Here is a 17,702-nt window from a genome sequence, read left to right as displayed (position 1 = left end):
GCGGCTGCGTGCTTACAACAGCTTTGGGCTCCTAAGAAACCAAGCTAAAGGTCTGAAAATAAGCTCACTGGGGAATTGAATCCTGCCCCCTCCTCTGCCCTGAATACTGAAACACAGCAAGTTTGGGCTTGCTGAACCACTTGCACTGCCTGTGTTTTCCTCATCACTGCGAGGACCTGACTCCAAACTGACCTCAATTTTCACTTAATTAGTAACCTAGTTTACTGTTCCTTTGAAACATTTTTAGCTAATTCCTGGGGATTTTGCCTAATTCTGGTTTTGTTCAGAATGAAACGAGCATTGTTTTAAGGAAGATGCTTCCCCCTTTGAAAACCATAAAAAAGTCACATATACACACACAGAATTTTAAGGACGAACTGTAAAAAGCCCAGCAGTAGGGATGTTTAAACTGACTGTAAAAATCCCTGCATTACAAACATCTTATCCGTATAGTAAAAGAAGAATAAAACAGTCCTTCTAGAAGTAGCAGTTTCATCTTCAGTAAAGAAGCTGGTACCAAGCTGGGAATTCCCTTTCCCTGATTTTTCCCTGCAGGCCTCCAGCAAGGACAAAAGAATATTGCAGCAATTGCAACTTCCTGCTGTTTTTCTTCAGCATCTATGAAAGAAGGAGGGAGATTTATCCATGAGAAAGAATGCATGGCATATCATACACTCCGATTAAAAAACTGTTTCTCCAGACCACAAAAATGAGCTGCTAGGCTCAACCAAATGCTGGGGATGATAAAATATTTCAAAGCAAGCTTGCTAAGTTTCATATATTTAATAGATCTCAAGGCCCTGTTTGGAGTTAGGTTATATTTAGCTGTGGAGAGGTGCATAAATAGCAGATACAGGGAGGAGCGTGAGGCAGTTTCCAAGTCCCCTCACACCTCTGCACAGACGCCAGCGGCCAGCCTGGTTTTGCATTACCAGTGGGGAAGGATGGAGAGTTTTAGCCCTTCGAGTGGCACTAGCATCTGCAGAGGACATGGGGAGAGGAGAGAAATGTCATCGTGCCCTGCCGCAGGGGCCAGCAGGGCTGAGTCAGAGAGGGGCCGTACCTGGCTCTGCACGAAAGGGCAGCGGGCTGGATGTGCCCCCTGGCACGCTCGGAAACACTCCTCCGCCTGCGAGCAGAGCATATCCAGGGCACACAGTGACACATGAATAAAAGCAGGTAGCTGAGAACAGCAAGTCTCTTCCTTGCCTCTGGGCTTTCGCATTCCTCGATACTCCCCCGCATTGCACCAGCAGTGCCCCAAGGCGCGTTACAGCCCCAAAAGCCCTCCGCAGCACCTGATCTAAAGGCGAGGATGGGGTCGGGATGGAGATGGGGAGCCGCGGGGTCGGGGCGCTCCTCTGCTTGCTACGCGCACCGGATGGGGATGGCAGCTAGGCACAGGCACCCCCGAGCAGCCCAGTTCGATAGAAGCCCCCATTGCTTGTGCGGCTGGGGCTGGGCACAACGTAAAGTCTCTGAAGAAGGTTTCAGGGTGAGCTCACAGTTTCTGCATAGGTGAGGAGTCATCAGGGATAGCAGCAGTCATGGAAAATGTCAGGGCCACAAAGCGAGACTGACGTCAAGCCAGCTGCAACCTGTTTCCCCAGCACCGCCGCAGACCTGCATGGTCAGTAGGTGAGGAAGACGCACTCTCTGACCTCGTGCTCCTACCACATATACCTCTGGATATACAGTATATACAATATAAACCTCACGGCAAACTGTAAAGTAACTATATAGTGCCAAGGAGGGGTTCAAAGGACAGGCAACCTGGCCCCTCTGCCTGCCTAGGAAGGGATTGGGACAACATGCAGGGGGAGCACCCACAGAAGTAGTTTCTCACCCCGTATCTCCTATTCCTCAGGGTCCCCCTGCATTACTTCAGCACTCGTAAGGCCCAAGTCTTGAATGGTCTCCTAATGCCAGTTTAGGGAAATATTTCTGCAATAGAAACCACAGCAGTCCTAAGGGCCATCAGTCTGATCATAACCCTAGAAGACAAGCCACTCAGCAGCTTTCCTGCTGTATCACAGCATCTCCAGTCCCAACCTCAAAAAAGTGCAATCCTGAGAGTATCCTGCAGGTCTGCCAGAGGAAAACTACAATTTAAATGTTGCCTGCTGTCCTTGGAGTGGAAAGGGCTTTCTTTTCTCTTCAATAAATTATGGGCATTGTGTGCTAGTATAATACAGAACGCATTAGCTCAACCACATGTCTCTTTTCAAGTTGTTCCATGATTTTATCCAAAGGTTTCTAAGAAGCATGTATTATGAACGTCCCATCTCCATTTGGGCAGAGATAAGCCTAAAATGACTTTGAGTCTTTTATCTGGCTTAGATTGACAGGACTCCTCTGTGCATGTTTTTTCTGCTGCCACAAGAGGCCAGTGATTCTATAATTTTTAATCACCAGCATTTCCCTGACAGTGCACTGACATGTCTCCATAGGCACATCTGCTAGACACCATCTGGAGGCTAAAAATCATAACTACAGATTGGTTTCCAGGACAGCTTGAAACTTCTCATACAGGAGCTGTATGCAACTAACTGGAGTTCAAACCCCAACCATTTCTAGCCCTTGGAGACACGGAGAACATTAATGGCAGGCATCTCTGGCTACAAAGACAAACTGAAGAGCTAAAGGCCAGCTGAGCTATCCTGCCCTGTTGAGCTACCTGCAGAACACGGAAGTCTCTGTCTTCCCAAAACAGTTCTTACATGTTGGGATGGGGAATATTGACAACACAATTCAGAGCCATCATCTTCATTGCTGGACAATCTGACACTGCAGACAGGTTATTTAAGAGACGAGGTGAGAGAAAAGAGTACAACTCTCATATAGATACCTAAATAAGTCACATTTTCAGAAATGCTCAGCACCTAGCATCTTATACTTCCCATTTTCATTTCTGGACAGACTGAAAACAAGCTCCATTCCCATCCCATGGTGAGCATGGAATGGCTTTCAAGATTTATCCTTTAGCCCTGGAAGAGCTCAAGATTTCAAACAAGATGTCATGATGTCACACTGCAAAAAAAGGTCTGCTTTGAATGATTTTTACAAACTCTGTTTTCCTCCTTCTCTCAGCTCCAAACGACTGGACTTGAGCTAGCTTCAGTGAAGGGCTTGCTGCAGCAAGGGTAACCCGAAAGAGTCCTAAGAGAGAGCTAATTATCCTCTGAACCCGTTTCAGTAAAATACACCGTGGAGGAAGTCTGCATGAACACAAAGAGAAGCATTAAATTTTAATCAACATGAGTTCAGGCTGAATAAAGCAGGTCTCGCAAACACGTGGTGATAAAACATTTACACTGCACCATCGTGTTTTCTTCCAAACACAGCAAAGCATTCAGAGGAGACTTGGCATTAGAATATATAACACCATTACATGATGACAAAGCCCTGGGAGAGTCTTCAACTTTTTCCGACTCCTTCTGTTACAGGAAAGAAAGAAATCTAGACAAAAGAAAAGGTTGGCAAAATTTCAGGGGGAGCACGTCAGATACAGGCCAGGCAAAGGCAGAGAACAGTATTTGTAGCACATTCATCTGCTGTCCATGTCAGAATGTATCTCGTCTTTCCGTTGGTTCCTACTTCTTGGTGAAGTGAAGCAAGCACTATATAAAGATCCACAAACGCCATCACGGCTCGCGAGGATGGCAGAGCACCGCCAGCACAGTAGCAGTGCTCCTCTGCCACATGCATCGCCGCGACTCTGCTCGCAGGCATGGCTCACAGCGAGCCCTCCTCCACAAACGAGAAGGATGCGGCCCTTGAGCAACCAAAGTTAGATAACTTGTAAGAATGTTTCTAAATTACCAAACAAATTTAAAAAGGAACCAATATTTTTTCCCATCCGGAACAGGTATGTTATCTGTACTGTCGGGGCCTCAGAGCTCCAGCACATGTTACTTACTGGCTTTCAAGAGTGGAGACTCTTGAAACTTGATTAATAAAACAGCATTAAGGCCACATTTCAATAAAGCATTTAAGTACACGGCTATTTTCTTCAATCTCAGAGAGAATATTCATCCTCTCAGCTTTACACACCGGTTCTGGGGAGCAGGAAGCCAGGCTGCTGTGGTGTTTGTACACTCCATGGCTATGAGACAGTAAATACCTTGTAGTCAATAACATCTGAAAATCACACAAAATACAGACCAGTTTACTGTAACTGATCTTAGCTCACCATGGAGCCATTGTATTTTAAGGCAGTTGCCTGGAACTTTTTGGTTTGAGTGAATGTGTTTTTTATGGTATTTTCCACATGAATTTTTGACATAAGGTTTCCAAGCCCCAAAATGGTTACATGTTCAAATAAGGCCTCTTTGGCTGTTACCACGCTGTTCACAGTTATACATATTTTAGGTAGGCAAAACGGGTAAAATGTCAGCAAAATGTAAGCTTTCCTGCTCAAAACCTGTTTTACATTAGGAAAAAGAAGACTGTACTGATTTTATAGTTGGGATTGAGAAAACGAACTGGGCACTCCCTAGATCTGATTGCTACTGACCTTGCCTTGTGTAATCATCTAGATCTATGCAAAGGGAAAGCAGAAGAGCTGTGAAGTACCTTCTGGATCAAAATGGCTATGGATCACACTTCATACAGAGGCAAGTGGGGACCTGAGTCCTTCATGTCTGCAATTGTCCCCCCTTCACATGTATAAACACAACTGAGAAAAAGCACATTAACATTTTCTCTCCTATTGCTTCACGGTGTCGGGGGCTCGTCACACAGATATATCAGGAATTCCAAGCGAGGCTGTAGTCTTATACAAAACATATACCACAACAGATCTGCTGGGTACAACTAGTTCTAGGAAGCAGATGTACCTTGTGATATTAATTTGTTCTAACATTATTTGGAGAAAAGAGAGGGGGAGAAATACTGGTATGTATAGCAGGTATTGGCTGATATTTAAAACCTTTGGCATTACCATATGTGCCTGGAAATAATTGTCAGTGCAATTAGTTGCTGTCATTGAGGACAGCATGTAAATGACTATCTAATCTGCATATACAATTAAATAATTAGATGCCATATGTAAGAGCAGTTATTTATAAGTGCAGAATCAGAGCCAAAATTTAAGTCCCATCCCCATAATGTATCATCTTATGAATCAGATCCTCTTAAACATATGTACAGATTTTCATTACTGAAAAAGAGTGCTCCATCTTAGGTAAAAATCAAAATGAATATTTCATATTATTGATTTTCTACTGTGGTGCATTGAATCTGCAATGCCTACATCCAGCCTGCTGACAGGAAGCTAGAGCTGCTGTCCACAAAATGGCTGTCAATTTTAGGAGCTTGTTACGAACAAGACAAGTCGGGAAAAGCCGTCCTGATGAAGGCCCGTGCATTCTGGTCAATGAAGGCTGCATCTGTTCTGAATGGCTGACCTAGATTCTCTCTCTGAATGGGAACATTTCACAGCACTGAGGCTGTTCAGAAAGTCAGAATTTCATGTATCACTTACCATGAGAGAGAAAAAAATGAGGGTATAATCTTAAGGGAAAGCAATGGCTTCCGTTAGTCATAAAAGAGCTTTATTCGTATCTGCACAAAGCACAACCCTACATACTTCTGTTCTCATTTTGGAGTCTGGAAAGGACTACAGCCCTCATTGCTGCACACGCGGCAGCTGAGGAGCCACCAGCTCCTTGGAGAGGCTGAGACCTGCCAAAGCCGTAGGGGCCACGACCGCGCAGCGGGGTGGCCAGCTTGCCGTTCCTGAGCCACCCGCAGCTTTCCGGCAGCTCGGCTGCGGCTCCTGCCCCCGGGCTGCCTGCAGCAAGGCTGTGCTGGCTCAAGGCCTGCTGGCTAAAGTGATGCCAAGAGGAAATAAGCCAGCCAGGTCTGCTGAGCCCAGCATTGCCAGGTCGTGACGGGATCAGCTGCACACACAACACACGTCCTTTCCCCCCGGAAGCTAGTGAAGCCTTGAAGGGGCCCTGTCCTACCTGTGAACCACTCATGACACTTCCCCACCTCTCAGCTATCCAAGGGATGGGAAGTGCATCTGGTGGCCCTCAGTAATGTGAAGACAGTGATATGTGGCTCAGAGGGACAAGAAGGCTGGTCAACCGTGAAGTAAGGACATCTGAGTCCTTTTCATCCTGCTTCTGTTCCTGATCCCTCTTGTCTATAATCATATTCCTCATCTCCTCAAGGCCCCAGTGGCCCCTCCATAAGCTGGGTACAGTGACCCTTCATATTAACCCACCTGACCAGAATTCAGGTCACCCAGAGGGTTTCTGTCCCAAGCGTCTCTCTATGAGGGATGCCAGCTTGAGGCCAGCCCTTGACCCGTGCTGTCACTGATACTGTGCTGCCCATGGAGAGTGGCTGCAGGTCCAGGCCTGCATGGTGAGTAGGATGCCTTGGAGGAGCGGGATGAAGAGGAGCCAGCGGGCAGGGTCTAGCACGAGCCGTTCTCAGGCCACCGAGGCACAGCTCTGCAGTGTTGGTCACAGGATGGGGACTGCCAGGCTGGGAGGAGCTGGGCAGCCAGAGAAGGCCTCCTTCGATGGCAAAATGTCTTGATCTAGCTCTGCCTCACGGTTGGAGACAGGAAGCTAAATTCATACACATGGTGTCCTCTGATCTGCCTTTCCTCTGGATGTGAATATGCTGGACCAAATCTAGAGAAGAGGATTCCTGCTCATGCAAACCCTCTTTGACTGCAGGGCACAGTGCTCCACTGCATGATTGCAGACAGTGGCAATGCACATGCCGAGCCCCCGCAGAAGGGAAGCAACTGCTCTGGGCAATCTTACCAGCAAGCATCCCCCTTTCCCACTTCACTGAAATCTCTAGAAGGGCAGCAGAGATGAGAATATCCAATCTAATTAGCCACTTCTCAATTCAGATCTGGTTCAATGAATGCAAATACCACATCAGACAACTGATGTTTCCTCACCATCTTATTTTTGTATGTGGGTAACATGCGAACTAGGTCAGTATTATTCCTACTCACCATGGGTGTTATTTTTAGAAAAACATGTGATCGTCTGACTTTTATTTATGAGAGCACAAAAAGATCCACTGTGTATCTTCCTGTCTGCCTTGTTTCGAGTGGTTTGCTTTTCTAGTTCTTTGGATTGCTTACTGAAATCTCTAGCCTCTTTTGAAAATACAGAGTTAGGTTAAATCAAGAGACCTTGTAGTTCACATGCCTTAGCAGTCTGTGAAACAGAGCATATGTAGCAGTGAGCAAACCAAACCAGTCAAGAGCATGGAGAGGCTATGGAAAGGCAATATCAGGATGTAGGTAACAAGAAACAAAGATATGAGAAGAAAAGTTGTCAGGGAACTGTGGGAGTTGGGGGGTCAGACAGAGCTTGAGAAACGGCAATTAGATCTTCACAACTCCTGCAAGGTTAGACCCAGGATCTCAGCAGCTGGACAAAAGTCAGCCTAAGATCCAAGTTTAGCAACAGAAACCTTGTCTGGAGTTTCAGGTTTATTTTCCAAGACCTTTTTATATCTCCTTGGCACACGCAAAACAGCTCAAGGTAACAAAATCCTGGACCATGTTTTCATTCAGCAGGTTAGTGGTCACAACCTCAAGCGATATGCATCAGACAGCTGAAACAGGGTAGATCTCTTCCTCGAGAGATCCCCGTCTTGTGTTTTTAAGTCCTAAGCCTAGCTGGGGCCCTAGGTACTAGGTTTCTACCTGTCTGGTTTGCATCTGACCCATCTGGGGAATCCAGAGTCTTTGCCTAGTGTATGAGTTAACATGTGCTTCAGACACTAGGGATGCGAGTCGTTTTATCTAACCTCAATGTGGCTACTGTGAAGGCTACATCTCTGCTGATCATCTGGACTCCTTTCACAGCTAGTAAAGAGGCACAGGCAGTGCTCTTCCTCTCAGACCTATGTGGACATCTAAAACAGGCAAGCCCTGCACGGGAATCTTGCTTGCCCAGCTGCCCTGGGACAGCACTACTAGCCAGGGCTTCTGCCCAGCTGGGGGACACAGCTGGCACTTGGTTTCACAGCTGTGCAGGCAACATTGGATTTTGCTGCTTAGAGGATAAAAGCATGAGGGCAGCTGCCCAGGAACTGCTGTCCCATGAACCTGGACCCTTTTGGGGAGCCACTCCTAGTCATTGCAATGCTCCCAACAGGCTGAAGCCCCAAGGCAGCTGCCCCTCTGGCATGTGCCCCAGGTCACCCTGCTGCAGGCCACAGCTCAGGAAACACCAAAGTACCTATACACACTCAGCAAACCAGAAGAGATCTGGGAGCTGAAATCCCAACAGCGAAAATACAGCTCTTCCCACAGAGGGAAACACAGGGAGGAAACATGCCCTGCAAATTGCTGGTGTGAAACGTCACCTGTGAAAAGCACGCAGTTGTATCCGAGCCTAAATAATCATTGTTAAAGAAGTACTCTTCAAAGCAAAATCAAAAGATGCTGTAAGCCCATCATTTTGACATCTTCAGGAAAAGTTAATAGCATTGCTAGTCAAAGAGTTATGGGGCTACAGTAGGATCAAGATTTTAGCGGTACTAATATTATTTACCAGTTTGTTTGCTCAGGTATTGCAGGGATTTAGAGACTGGCATGCTGGACGGGACTGCTGTGATCAAGCATGCATTGTCCTACAGAATGTAAATGAGGAGGCCACTCAGAATTAATTCCTATTTGAATGTGAACATATCCTTGAGAAGAAAGCACCAATCTTTATTTGAACTATTCCAGAATTATTCAAAGGAAGTTATGCCAGTAGCTATTAACCTTTTGTTGTCGAAAAAAATATGCCTTCTTTCTAGTTTGGTTTTCTCTTGTTTTATCTTCCAGGCACTGGATCTTATTTTACCATGATCAGTTTGATCAAAGACACCTATATTATCACATTTCTACTATTGGGTAGACAATCAAACCTCCCTTTTGATAAGCTAACGAGACTGACCTCCTCAAGCTCATTGTCAAGCCTTTTAGTTTCTGGAGGATCTCCCTAGAAATATGTTTTCCTAATGCTAGTTCCCAATTTATAATTGAATTTTGAGATGCGGTAGCCTGACTTTATTCTATTTCATACACGCCATGATGATTTTAATAATTCAGCTTTCTTAATCAAAGTCAAATGCACCATGGAAAGTCTATTGCACCAAACTACTTATTACTTTCCAAACTACTTATTAGTTCATCAACTAGACTTATAATCTCATATTAATTAGCACTGGTTCTATCATTCTCTCTCTAATTCTTTATTAAACAAGTCTGTATCAGCTACTCAACCATGTTTGGGATCAAACACCAAATTATCTCAGTGATCTGTTAATACTTTCAAAATCATTCTTCCAGCTCTCCAGAATTTCCTGAGTTTCTCAAGATATTTAAAGAATCTGACTCAACCACTGAGAACCTCAGCTAGCCCTCTTAAAATTGTTGATGCAATATATTAGTTACTCCTGATCTAATGCATCTGGCTTTAGCAGGTATTATTTAGTACCTCCTAAATTACTGTTTGATGGAAAGGACATACGTGTACTATTATTTGACATGGTTTTTTCCTCATTAAGAAATAGTAATGTTTATTACACATTTTTGGTTTTCTGGCACTATCAAAATTTCTATTGACAATTTCCATCTGGCAATGGACTGATACCATTCCTCAAATTCTTTGCTCATCTAATATACTTTTAATATTATCCTTGTTGTTTTTAACTCTGCTGACCACAGACTTCTCTGTGGGTCCTTTGGTTTGCCTTACTGACTTTTTACTATAGATCCTAACCACTGATTTAGATTAATTACTATCAGCTTCTCCTTTTTTCCATTTGTTATGTGTAAGGATTTGCCTTTGTTTTACTTTTTATAACTGCTTTCACTCCACCTAGCTTGACTGAATTTAAATTAGCACAAGCCTCTCTGTGCTTTCCTGCTTTTTGATCACATACTAAAATATTCTTAGCCAGCCCTCACTTTTCATTCCTATTTTATTCTTCAAGGTCTTTCTCTCACCTGAATCATCTCATACTTGTTTTCATCTTTATGAAAACAGCTTATTAAAATATCAAGACTATGTAGCCCTGTCCACTCATCTGGATTTCAGTTTTTTACATGCAGTAACCATAGTAAGCATCCACATGTAAGCAATCATCCATTTTAGTTTGGTGAGCAACACCTCTTTATCTGCCAGAAGGCTGTCTAATACAGAACAGGTTACAACACATTTTAAATCAGAAAATTTCTGTGTATAATCTCTAGAAATTTCCAGGCCATTTTAACACTAGCAGCCACTGAGATAGTGGTGATGGCACTGAAACCTCGGTTTTATCTACCTGCCGTGGACAAACGACACTTCAGGAGCTGGTGTCTTCCTCTGCAATGATCTGCAGAAGGCAGCAGGTATCAGTCAATGTAATCTCTTGCATTGTATGTTAGACCATTCATCCATAAGCATTCAAAATTACTTTCTTCCAAGTGTCCCAGAAACAAGAGTCATGTTGTTTTAGAAAGTATCTTTCTCATGCCTCCCTAAGGTTCTCTCTCTTACTTTTGCCTTCTCATCAGACAAATCTTCCCACCAGACTCCAAGAGTACAACTAGTTGGAATGAGAAGTTCTAGCTCCTCCTGGTCCTTTCCTGTTTGTGAGTCAGACTCTTTGAATAAGTTTATAGATAACGAAATGACACCCCTCTGATGCATCTATCAAGCACCTTTCTGGGTCCTCAGTTCATTTTGTCCTCCCCCCACTGCATTTTGCAGTGAAGAAGCACTCATCATTTGTTCCGTCTTTTCACGCTTCCTTTGACTAATAATACAAGAGGAATCAAGAGCTCCAGATACTTCCTGCTGGTAGATTCCACCAAACAACAACAAATGTCATCATTCCCCCATTTCTTCTCGAAACAGCAACCTCAGCCCTTTCTCTGCACTGTCAAGATGACTGCGGCTTTGTACGAAACTATGTCCTGTTCAGAGTGAAAGTGAAGGAAGCCAGGTAGCTATTTCTATTACCAGGTAGTCATCAACACTAGATTCAAACTCAGAGCTCTCTTTACAGAGCTCCGAAACTAAACTTACCCCAGCTTCTCTAAGCCAGGAATCATCGTGCTACAACCAGTCATTACACACTGCTACAAAGCAGAAATCAAAGAATTCCAAACATAGCCAAGAGAGCACTGCAAGCCCCAAAGTTAGACACTCCCTTTGACATACTGTGCATCCTCAAATTTGTTTTTGTCCTTTTTAATTGATCTGCAGCTCCTGTCCTAGGTAGCCTATCTCCTTGAGCTAATTGCTGGTACTGTCTAGGTGGCTTTCCCCAAAAGAAGCAAGAACAACTTGGAAGGGAACAACACAGCAGAGACAAAGCAGGCTGGACCAGATCCAGCTCAGCTTCCAATCTACAAATAACATTTCTTTCTGCAAGCAAAGACCATGCTGCCACAGAGCATTAGGCATGCACTGTGGATGGAGCTACACAAGCTATGTCCTCCGCTCAGGGCAGGCAACCACAGGCTTTCCTGCAAACAAGGGTGACACAAAGGAATGGGGAGATGCAGCCATCTGGCCCTGCCGTCTTTTCCACCACACAGCCTGGGAACTCAGCTCTGTGTTTCGGAGCTGGTGAGAGTGAATCACATGCAGGAGAGCCTAGGGGTGTTTTAAGTACATCGGATATACCCTGTGAACTTGCTGAAATGGCCTGGCTAACACAGGATGGCTCGACGGGTTAGCCATGCATTATTATGTTATCATCTAATGCCTCTGTGCCACAGGATTCTCATATTGCTCCCAGAAAAACCAGTTACTGCCTAAGTCAGGGCAGTAAATCACGTCGCTCCTCTCCAGCAGCTGATTTTTTCAAAATTTGTCAGACCTTTCACACCTTCGAGATCTTTACTTGTCTGTAAAATCTGTAAGAAAAAAAAGGAAAAGGCCAAAATACTGGGAGAAACTGGCTGGAGACCACAAATGTCATTTCTTCAAGGCATATGCCTAGATGCCTTACTCAGAGCAATTGTGCTATTCAGGGAATAACCTTATAGGAGACAAACATGAGCTGCACTGAATTTCTTGGTAACCATATCCTTTTGGATTCCAATCATATAGAAATAAAATGTATTTTATTAGTCCCATTGATCCATTCATTTTCTATCTTCTTGTTAAAACCAGCAAATTAATACTGCCTTGAAAAAGAACTGAAGGCAACAATTACTCTCTGCACTCATTAGTACCAAAAACTGCTTTCCAGTCTTTTCAGTTACCCTCCTGAAATTACGCAGTTAGTTGTTGATGCCAGATTCCCATTTATCTCAACAGCCTTTTGTAACAACAACAAACAATAGCTTCTTCTTAATTTATCAGGCTTTCTATAAAAGGAAGAACTCATGTTACAAAGGAAGGGCCACATAATTGTGCCTTACTATCTCAAAGTACACTGGACTTTCACAAGTCCCTTAGAAATTCCAGTAAACACAATACCTAGGTGAGTTGTAAGTGCCATGAGGAAAACAGTCTAATCTTAGTAACAGAAGAAACGCTAATGAGTGCAGGACAATAGGCACAGTCAGGTAGGCCAACAAAAAGCAGAAGCAGAAGTGTAATGTGAGCCACGTTATCAGCTGTCCCATAACAAGAGAGCTGGTCCAGCTCTGCTCTGTCATCAACCAGCATCATGCAGTATAACTCAAGTCCTTGGACCCACCCCAGGTGCTGAAGTAAAGAGGAGAGGTAAGAAATGCAGCTCCTCTTCTGCTGATCAGGAGGTGCGAGTCCCCTCTTCCTTTTAGCCCGAGTAAGTCATGTTCACCTCACTGTCACATTTCCTCACAGGCAATGCGCATGGGTCATCCCAGCGCAAAACTGGTGCGAGAGCAAATCCAGGGCTACATCAGACTGGCACACACAAGACAGTCCTGATTTTCCTCATACTCTAACATCCTTTCTTTGGTTGCTACAAGCATGAAATTAAGACTTTGTGTCTTTTCCAGGGAGGGTAATGTTTTATTTAAGATGGCTTGCTAGCACCATGAATTTTACATGACAAAAGCACCATCCCACAACAACCTCAAACCTCTCCTTGTTAGTCAGCAGGGCTCTGATCCTGCAGCTACACAACCTGGTACTTCCCACCGGCAGCCTTGCCATGGGCTCTGAGTCATGCTGCTCATGAGCATCGTCCCTTCTCCCCACCGACCACCACGGAAACACACACTCCGCTGAAGCACCCTGTTAGAGACCTTCCCAGGAGACAGCTCTGCTGCAGTTACTTCCTCTCCCAACGATTCCTGCAAATATGCCCCATGCCGGCTGTAAGAGGCACAGACATGGGAGAAGGCTGGGCAGGCCAAGGGGGGCACCCTATCTGCTGCAAGGCCTCTGGCGACCACAGGCAGGGGCAATGCTAAGGGCATGGACACATAACCGAGACCACACAGCGGATCAAATGTACCTTCCCACGATTTGGGGGCCAGCGTAGGGCTCTGTCGATGTCTGTGGAGCTATGCCTGGTAAAAAGTGTTTAGAAAGGCTAGCTTTTACAGTAAGCCAACCATATTCAACTCTTCATTAGCCATGGAAGATTAGCTGGGTTTGGGATTAACTGGACACTTCCTCACCATAGCAACTGTGTCTACAACACCATGCCGTGGCATACATAACACCAGGCACACGTAGTCTCTGAGCCATGCCCCACTCGGACCCCAGCAGGTTAAAACTCTCCCTGCTCTACACAGAAACTTGCAGGCTTGTAACAAGCCTTTCAAAGGTAAAAGACCTGAATATGTTCTTATTCCCTACCTAATGTATAGTCTGTACTCGCCAGGATTTGGTTTTATCTAGGTTATCCCATCCCACATTGCCCTTGATGGCTGAAAGCTGACAGTATCTAAGTGAACCAGCCAACAACACTATGCTAAAACAGGAACGTACTGTGTAGCCTGCAAAAACTTCCCAAAGTGGTAGGCAGCTGGTGCGCTGACACTATTGCCTATGTGCTGACTAATGATGTCTCACTGCTTCTTCATGCTCCCTCCTCTATCTCCTTCCATCTGTTCTTCCTTGTCTTCCACTTGGACTGGATGCTGTTCGAACCAGGACTTTCTTTCAGCACCTAGCACAACAGGAGCTGATCTGTGACAGGGCACCACAAATTGGGCCTGAGCAGTTCACATAAGTAAGTAAGTAGTGAATGGGGGTGAACACTGTTGAGGAACGTGCATATGAATGGGTGAAGCATGGTGTGCCTGGGTGAAAAACATGACTCAGAAGTGCTACTAATGTTATTCTTTTTCATGTCCATAAGCCAAAAAAATGGAGAAAATGGGGGAGGGGGTAGAAAAAGACAGGCAAAGAGACAGCAAGCTGGCAGGAAAGCATCTCTCAAATACAAATGTACTAAATGACTGGTACACAGATCAGACGCTGAGAAGAGCTGAGCATTTGCAACTCCTACTCACATTCTCATTTCTTCTTTTACAGTTATTAACTTTGCATGCGTCTCCCTTTTGTTTTTGCTTCATTTTTCACATACTTAGACCCAGATTGGATCTTATCTTCATGTATCCAAGCGACTTACTAGCATATCATGTGCACACACAGCTACACCCACAGGTCAAGGCACCTCTTCTGCTGCCTTCTGTATGTAATGATAGTGCAACTACTGCGGTCACCACGACAACAGTCACAGCCTGTCAAACTGATAAGAAGTTGGTTGGCTGGGTTCATGCTCTGAAAAAAGCGAGAATGAGGAAATAAATGCACATACATGCATAAATACACAGCACTGACCTGCAGGCTGCATTTGTTTTTCCCCTTAGCGAGCTGGAATGAGAATGCACACGATGGCAACAAAGAAAGAGCAGGGCCTAGAGAGGCATGTTGGGGATAGGGCATGAAGAAAATGTTAAGTGAATTCTTCATATTAATCCTAAAAGGGCACATTTAGTGGAGGATAAAACAAGGAAGCGCCAAGATAGCTGTGCTGCACGTCCATGTCAGGTGCACAGACCCGTCATCCTCTCCATGGCTACACCTGGCTCTGTCACAAATACAGGCACATCTGTGCAAATTTGCCAGTGCTTCTAAAGGTCCACCGTTAATGTTAATGGGGAATGGGAAAGATTCAATCAAGACACAGGACTGGAGCTAAAACATGGGGATTTTCTCAGCCCTCCCATGAGAAGGGAGAGGTTTTGTGCATAGGCCTGAACTTTCAGAAGTGACCAAAGCTACCGTCATGCCAATGGATTCAGAGGTTGTCCCTGCTAGGCACCAAGGTAAGGGGTAACTAAAGGAAAAGAGCATTATGCTCCAGGCATTCCCTATGGCTAGAACAGCCTCTGGCTGACCGCAGCCAGGACTGCTAAAGGATGGTACTAATGTATGCCAACAGCCAAGCTGCCTCCTGGCCAGGTCCTGGATTCACCGCAGGGGCAGGGAGCTGCCTCTTCCCCCAGAGAGGGCTGAACTGAATTGAGAATCAAAGCCTGACACTCTAGAAAATTACTTTGCCAAATAGACACTTGGCAGATAGGGAGGTCAAGATGTAAATCCAGTCTTTTGAATGCTGCCAAAGTTCAGGGAAATGCAGAACTGGTATCTCTAATGTTCAGTCTTTGAGCTTCAAGGCCCACAGTCCAATCAGTTTTGCCAGTGCAGAAATAGATATAAAAGATAGCCTGAAAAGAAAGTCAGTTGTAACTGGAAGTCAAGTTCATTTTATCAGGTCATCTATAGCCCATGGGTGTGTTTTTTTAATAGATGGAATTTATCAATGTGGCAAAGACTTGTCAGAACAAGAAAGGATTGTGCACAGCCAGTTCAAGAACTCTGACGAGACCATTCCTTGGGAAATAGATAAGAAACACTGTCCTGTGTCCTTGGGGCATAACCATGGATACAGAAGGGCTTTTGCCAGAGCAGGGCTTGCATCTGCTATGTTCAAAACAAGGTCTGGAAACGCAGGTCACACTGGTCAAGCTCTAATCTAAATGGAACCAGGGAGCGACGCAGTGTCATGCTATATGGCGTGGGATCAGGCAACCGCACCAGCCAGCGCTAAGGGGATAGGTGATGGTTAAAGCTCTCCTCCCCCACTCTACTCCCCACTCCTTCGTAGACATAGAGGCAGAACTTCAGCCTCTGTATTCTGTCTCCCAGCTATGATTAAGCAGTGAATTCTCTTTTCAGAGAGGTGCCACAGCACTCAGGGGCCCTTTCTATCCCCTAGCCTGCACGTTACGGAGAGGGCAACTGCAAAACCAGCTGTACAAATATTTCTGCTTGGCTCCGGCAGAGATATACACAATAGTCCGACACATTCAAGACCTCTCTGAGCACAACAAAGCAACACCAAGAAACAGAAAAATGTCACCAAGGCCATACAGATGGGCTTCTTGCATTTGTCCTGCACCTCAGTCAAAATAGGCAGGGGTAATGCATGGAGACAACGAGGCCTCTCTCAGTATGCAGTGCAGCATGCTCATCCCGGTCACGTAAAGCGGCGGTGTGTCTGCCCAGGCCCCTTGCCCTGTTTTGATTGTAGCTGCATCCTTTCTCTGTCGAGATGCGGATACTTCAGTGCATTCTCACCTTTGCCCTCAGCTACAGGCTGCTTCTGCTTAGCTAATGCTTTTCTTGGCAGGCTGAGCTAGGCAAGCCAGAGTTCAGTTTGTACCCTGATCAGCTGAAGCACAAATGACTGGCTTGGGGAAATGCTGCAGAGATATGGCTAAAATGAACTGAAGTCACTTACATGTATCCGCAAATTGCTGTGTTGGTGTTCAGCCAGTGAAGTTCCGGCCCATGACCGGGTGTCCAGGCATAGCCAAAGGTCAAACCAAAATAAATAAAACAGGAGTTTCTTCCAGGGACATGCTGTGGAGAGATTCTCAAAGCTGGATTTGAGAACAGAATCCTGCCTGTCCTTATATGCCTTAGCATGGACTGTGGACAATGAAAACACTGCCAGGACCTCTAAAAACCTTTAAACATAGTTAATGTAGGTGGGAAATGGCAAAGATTTAACTAAGCCATAGGACAAGAATTAAGACATGTGGGGATTTTCACAGCTCTGGCACATGTCTGCCTTGCAGCTGATTCATGCCAAGTTTTCAAAAGTGGTCAGAGCTAGTGGCTGAAGGTTTAGCTGGTCCTGAGTAACAGCTTAAGAATTTGGCTTCATTTTATCTCATACTTATACTTACTCATTGAGAAGCAGCCATCACTCAGTGGTCCATGAGAGAGACTGCTATGGGAAACCCATGATTAATAGCTCTCCTTTGTTCCACTTGCTCATGTAAGCAGGTTTTTTGGATGAATATGTTGTGCAGTCTCTTGTGCAACAGTCCTGTCCAGCGTCTGTGCATGCAGGGTGACTGACCTCCCCAGCAGTGAGCATGCTTTCCACCGATCTTTCATCAGGAATGCGTAGGTTGGAATCACTATTGTAAACACAACACTGTTTGCAGAGCAGAAGCAAAATGAGTAAACAAGCAAAAATCAGGCAGATCTGCCATAACGTGAAGTAAACTGCAGAGCTGCCTCTTAAGACCTTTTCTAAGGGAAAGAGAAAATGTCACTGAGCGGTTTAGCCTATAGCAAGGGATATGGGGTTTTGCGCTGACTCTCAAGCAATCTAGCTAGCAGATTGTGACTTGGCAGCTCACTGCTACTTTGCCCGTTTCCCTGCTGCTCCAGGAATTGAGTAAACTGTGAGCTATCTGTCCG

At 45.1% G+C, this 17,702-nt stretch overlaps 1 protein-coding gene across 1 annotated transcript in view; it reads right to left on the bottom strand.

Moving 5' to 3' along the window:
- The window catches only part of LOC112989899 (uncharacterized), a 46,272-nt gene extending 29,177 nt beyond the window's left edge, over positions 1-17,095 (bottom strand). The window contains exon 1 of the mRNA XM_026111296.2: positions 16,729-17,095. The gene's annotated coding sequence lies outside the window, so the exon portion shown is untranslated. The remainder of the gene's footprint in view (positions 1-16,728) is intronic.
- Between the last annotated feature and the right edge of the window lie 607 nt (positions 17,096-17,702).

This window comes from Dromaius novaehollandiae, chromosome 5 (genome assembly GCF_036370855.1).
Source record: "Dromaius novaehollandiae isolate bDroNov1 chromosome 5, bDroNov1.hap1, whole genome shotgun sequence".
NCBI classification, from domain to species: domain Eukaryota; kingdom Metazoa; phylum Chordata; class Aves; order Casuariiformes; family Dromaiidae; genus Dromaius; species Dromaius novaehollandiae.
Note: the sequence above shows the minus strand (reverse complement) of the source record. Positions and strands in the feature narration are given on the sequence as shown.